The 6,014-nt window shown below is 43.0% G+C and overlaps 1 long non-coding RNA gene across 1 annotated transcript in view; it reads left to right on the top strand.

Moving 5' to 3' along the window:
• Window positions 1–46: 46 nt before the first annotated feature.
• Window positions 47–6,014, top strand: part of LOC141992197 (uncharacterized) — a 36,553-nt gene continuing 30,585 nt past the window's right edge. Inside the window, exon 1 of the long non-coding RNA XR_012640549.1 lies at window positions 47–206. This is a non-coding gene — a long non-coding RNA (uncharacterized LOC141992197). The remainder of the gene's footprint in view (window positions 207–6,014) is intronic.

Genomic DNA, 6,014 nt, shown 5'->3' with positions numbered 1-6,014 from the left:
TGTGCGAGGAGAGCCGCGGAGGACGGTGTTGTTCAGGTACCGACCCGGGCGGCAGCGTCCTTAGACCCGGTTAGGCTCCCGCGTCGCCGCGCTCGCTGCCCCTTCCTATGGGGCTCTTCCTCCGCCCTCAACAGCTGCCAGCTGGTTTGCCCCTGCTCAGTGGGCGCTGGTGACTGCAGCTGTCATGGACCAGTAGCCGGGGGAAGGTACGTGAGCACCTTTAGCCCTAGAGACAGTTTAGCCCTAGACAGTTTTTTGAAGTGCATATATACCAATTGGTTTCAGAGTAGCAGCCGTGTTAGTCTGTATCCGCAAAAAGAAAAGGAGTACTTGTGGCGCCTTAGAGACTAACAAATTTATTTGAGCATAAGCTTTCTTGAGCTACAGCCCACTTCATAGGCTGCATTCGGTGGAAAATATAGTGGGGAGATTTATATACACAGAGAACATGAAACAATGGGTGTTACCATACACACTGTAAGGAGCGTGATCAGGTAAGGTGAGCCTATTACCAGCAGGAGGGAGGGGAACCTTTTGTAGTGATAATCAAGGTGGGCCATTTCCAGCAGTTAACAAGAATGTCTGGGGGGGGGGGGGAATAAACATGGGGAAATAGTTTTACTTTGTGTAATGACCCATCCACTCCCAGTCTTTAGTCAAGCCTAAGTTAATTGTATCCAGTTTACAAATTAATTCCAATTCAGCAGTCTCTCCTTGGAGTCTGTTTTTGAATTTTTTTTGGTTGAAGAATTGCCACTTTTAGGTCTGTAATCGAGTGACCAAAGAGATTGAAGTGTTCTCCGACTGGTTTTTGAATGTTATAATTCTTGACGTCTGATTTGTGTCCATTTATTCTTTTACGTAGAGACTGTCCAGTTTGGCCAATGTACGTGGCAGAGGGGCATTGCTGGCACATGATGGCATATATCCCATGTGCAGGTGAATGAGCCTCTGATAGTGTGGCCGATGTGATTAGGCCCTATGATGGTGTCCCCTGAATAGATATGTGGACACAGTTGGCGACGGGCTTTGTTGCAAGGATAGGTTCCTGGGTTAGTGTTTCTGTTGTGTGGTTGCTGGTGAGTATTTGCTTCAGGTTGAGGGGCTGTCTGTAAGCAAGGACTGGCCTGTCTCCCAAGATCTGTGAGAGGGATGGGTCGTCCTTCAGGATAGGTTGTAGATCCTTGATGATGTGTTGGAGAGGTTTTAGTTGGGGGCTGAAGGTGATGGCTAATGGCATTAGCCAAGCTGTACGATACAACTGCATTTGCTCCAACCCCTCAGACAGAGACAAACACCTACAAGAGCTCTATCAAACGTTCTTACAACTACAATACCCACCTGCTGAAGTGAAGAAACAGATTGACAGAGCCAGAAGAGTACCCAGAAGTTACCTACTACAGGACGGGCCCAACAAAGAAAATAACAGAACGCCACAAAAGGTTCCCCCTCCCGCCCACCCGCTCTCCTGCTGGTAATAGCTCACCTTACCTGATCACTCTCGTTATAGTGTGTATGGTAACACCCATTGTTTCATGTTCTCTGTGTATATAAATCTCCCCACTGTATTTTCCACTGAATGCAGCTGATGAAGTGAGCTGTAGCTCACGAAACCTTATGCTCAAATAAATTTGTTAGTCTCTAAGGTGCCACAAGTCCTCCTTTTCTTTTTTATATACCAATGTTAGAAGCCTAAATAATAAGGTGGGTGAACTTGAGTGCCTGGTATTAAATGATATAATAGGCATCGCAGAAAGTTGGTGGAATGAGGATAAGCAATGGGACACAGGAATACCAGGGTACGAAATATATCGGACTGACAGAACAGGTCAGGCAGGCGGGAGGGTGGTGCTGTATGTGTAAAAAAGCGAAGAGTCAAATGAAGTGAAAATATTAGCGGAACCAAACTGTGACATAGAATCTCTATGGATAGTAATTCCATGCTCGAATAATAAGAATATAGCAGTAGGGCTATATTACCAACTACTTGGCCAGGATGGTGATACTGACTGCAAAATGCTCAGAAAGATTAGATTTCAGAGTAGCAGCCGTGTTACTCTGTATCCGCAAAAAAAAAAAAAAAAAAAGGAGTACTTGTGGCACCTTAGAGACTGACCAATTTATTTGAGCATAATGCATCCAATGAAGTGAGCTGTAGCTCACAACAGCTTATGCTCAAATAAATTGGTTAGTCTCTAAGGTGCCACAAGTACTCCTTTTTTTTTTTTTTTTAGATTAGATTAGAGAGGCTACAAAAATAATGGGGGAATTCAGTTATCCCCATATTGATTGAGTACATGTCACCTCAGGATGAGATGCAGAGATACAGTTTCTTGACATCTTAAATGGCTGCTTCTTGGAGCAGCTAGTCCTGGAACCCACAAGAGGAGAGGCAATGCTTTAGTCCTAAATGGAGCACAGGATCTGGTGACTATAGCTGAACCATCTGGTAATAGTGACCATAATATAATTAAATTTAACATCCCTATGGGGGTGACGACACCACAGCAGTCCGCCATGGTAGCATTTAATTTCAAAAAGGGGAACTACACAAAAATGAGGAAGTTAGATAAACAGAAATTAAAAGGTACATTGCCAAAAGTGAAATAACTGCAAGCTGCATGGAAACTTTTCGAAGACAGCATAACAGAGGCCCAGATGTGCCTACCTTTAAGATGCAATGTAAGCACAGTGTGGTACGCAATAGAAGCACACTATGATACTTGCTTTTTTTATTTTTTGGTTTCTACTCCTGCCTGATTGGTAACTTCCAGTTTCACATGGTGTCCAGTTGACCAGTCAGTCCGTAACTCTGGTGTTCGTATCTTTGAGGTTCTACTATATTTAGATTTTTCAGAAAGCCTTTGATAAGGTCCTTCACCAAAGGCTCTTAAGCAAAGTAAGAAGTTTAGCGGGATAAGAAGGAAGGTTCTCTCATGGGTCAGTAACTGGTTAAAAGATAGGAAACGGTAGGAATAATGGCCAGTTTTTAGAACAGAGAGAGGTAAATATAGTGGTGTGCATCCCAGAGGACTGTATTGGGACCAGTACTGGTCCCACGTATTCATAAATGATCTGGAAAAAGGGATAAACAGTGAGGTGGCAAAATTTGCAGATGAAACAAAACTACTCAAGATAGTTAAGTCCAAAGCAGACTGTGAAGAGTTACAAAGGGATCTCATAAAACTGGGTGTCTGGGCAACAAAATGGCAGATGAAATTAAATGTTGCTAAATGCAAAGAAATGCACATTGGAAAACATAATCCCAACTATACATATAAAATGATGGGGTCCAAATTAGCTGTTACCGTTCAAGAAAGAGATCTTGGAGTCATTGTGGATAGTTTTCTGAAAACATCCACTCAATGTGCAGTGGCAGTCAAAAAAGCAAACAGAACATTGTGAATCATTAGGGATAGATAAGACAGAAAATATATTCCCTGTATATAAATCCATGGTATGCCCAAATCTTGACTACTATATGCAGATGTGGTTGCCCCATCTCAAAAAAGATACATTGGAAGTGGAAGAGATGCAGAAAAGGGCAACAAAAATTATTAGGGGTATGGAACAGCTTCCATATAAAGAGAGATTAATAGGACACACTTTTCACCTTGGAAAAGAGACTACAAAGGGGAGATATGATAGAGTTCTATGAAATTATGACTGGTGTGGAGAAAGTAAATAAGGAAGTGTTATTTACTCCTCATAACACAAGAACTAGGGGTCACCCAATGAAATTAATAGGCAGCAGGTTTAAAACAAAGAAAAGGAAGTATTTCTTCACACAGTGCACGGTTAACCTGTGGAACTCTTTGCCAGAGGATGTTGTGAAAGTGAAGACAATAATGGGGTTCAAAAAAGAACTTGATAAATTCATGGAAGATACATCAGTGGCTATTAGCCAGGATGGGCAGAGATAGTGTCCTTAGTCTCTGTTTGCCAGAAGCTGGGAATGGGTGACAGGGGATGGATCACTTGATGATTACCTGTTCTGTTTATTCCCTCTGAAGCACCAGGTATTGGCCACTGTTGGAAGACAGGATATTGGGCTAGATCAGTGGTTCCCAAACTGGGGTTCACGAAATGTTACAGGAGGTTCTTGGGGAAAAAATTCCCTAATGGCGGACAGAGCTGTCCCTAGGGACGCCGGGCAGCATGTGGCCAGCAGCCCAGAGCCCCTGGACTTCCAAGAGCTAAGCAGATCAAAGCAAGCATATCTATCACACTGAGGAGATTTCAACTTCAAGACTCATAAGAAATGGAAAGGGAGGTGGATATTTTTTGCTGTTTTTTAAAATTAAATAGGCAGCTAATATTGTTTTTTAAATTATTATGAAGAACAAGTTTAAGCTTTGTTGCAACGTGCGTCATTTGCCTGGACTGCTCAAGACCTGAGTGCTTGTGTAGGAAGAACTCCTTGAGTTGGCTTCTTAAATACCTTCATGCTGTTTCACATCTGATACTCCTTGATGAAACATAGGAGCCTTGTCTTATAACAGGCTTATTCAAAGTGATACAAGCTATGAAAGTGAGATCTTGGAAGTGTGTTGCCATTTTCATAATGTAATAATACTGTAATGGTAATATTAGTGTATAATAAGCATGTCATAAAAACAAATTTTGTATTTCCAAGGTCACTGCTTTTATAATTTATACTCAGGTAAAGAAGAAAATCCCTGGACATATTAATTTTTAGGAGGGGGTTCGTGAGACTTGACATTTTAGTGAAAGGGGTTCACAGGTTGTTAAAGTTTGGGAACCACTGGGCTAGATGGACTTGTGCTCTGACCCAGTATGGCCATTCTTATGTTAGAAAAGGGTGTTCCTTGCTTTTTCTTTTGCAAAAATGTAATCTTAGCCCTGGTCTACACTAGGACTTTAGGTTGAATTTAGCAGCGTTAAATCGATGTAAACCAGTACCCGTCCACACGATGAAGCCCTTTTTTTTTTTTTTATTTAAAGGGCTCTTAAAATCGATTTCCTTACTCTACCCCTGACAAGTGGATTAGTGCTTAAATCGGCCTTGCCGGGTCGAATTTGGGGTACTGTGGCCACAATTGGACGGTATTGGCCTCTGGGAGCTATCCCAGAGTGCTCCATTGTGACCACTTTGGACAGCACTCTCAACTCAGATGCACTGGCCAGGTAGACAGGAAAAGAACCGCGAACTTTTGAATCTCATTTCTGGAGACTGTGGGATAGCTACCCACAGTGCAACACTCCGGAAGTCGACGCTTGCCTCGGTACTGTGGAAGCACTCTGCCGAGTTAATGCACTTAGAGCATTTTCTGTGGGGGGACACACACTCGAATATATAAAAACGATTTCTAAAAAACTGACTTCTATAAATTCGACCTAATTTCGTAGTGTAGACATACCCTTACTTTTATTCCGTGTCTTCCCTTCCCTCCTGCCCCCTCGCGCTTCCCAGCTGTCTGGCCCTCTTTTTCTCTGCTCCTCTCCCCCAGCACAAGCTTCTGTCCCTTTTCTAGTCTGCTCCCCTGGCCTTACTGCACAACCACCTTCTCCTTCTCTTCTTGGGTATAGTGCTTGCCTGCCCCATTGCCTGCTTCCACTGTGTATTCTGCTAGGGAGATACGCAAGACCCTGTAACCTCACTCCTTGTGTAGCATCAGCCTCTAGGAGTGGTGTATACTGTATATAGACAGACTGGCACCTTTACTTCCAGCAGCTTTTGTAAGCCTGCAGGGTCTGAAGACCCCAGGCATCTCTAGAAACAATTGGAAAAGAGGAGCCATGTGACGTATCAGTTCTCCACAGACTGCCAGCAATTGAGCTGTGGACCACAGATACAGGTGTGGTACTGCATTACCCCATCTAGGGGTAGTTAATTATTTTTTGTCAAGGTCCAAATTTCTTGGTCAACGTATAGTCAAGATCTAGACTCCAGAGAAAATAATAATGATGATGCTAAGTAAAAAAAGATTTTGGGGTCCACTGAAAAGTGTCTGGTGGTCTGGATTTGACCCACAAGTCTGCCTATTGACTCC

This window comes from Natator depressus, chromosome 8, assembly GCF_965152275.1.
Source record: "Natator depressus isolate rNatDep1 chromosome 8, rNatDep2.hap1, whole genome shotgun sequence".
NCBI classification, from domain to species: Eukaryota; Metazoa; Chordata; order Testudines; family Cheloniidae; genus Natator; species Natator depressus.
This window is presented reverse-complemented; position numbering and strand designations above follow the sequence as displayed.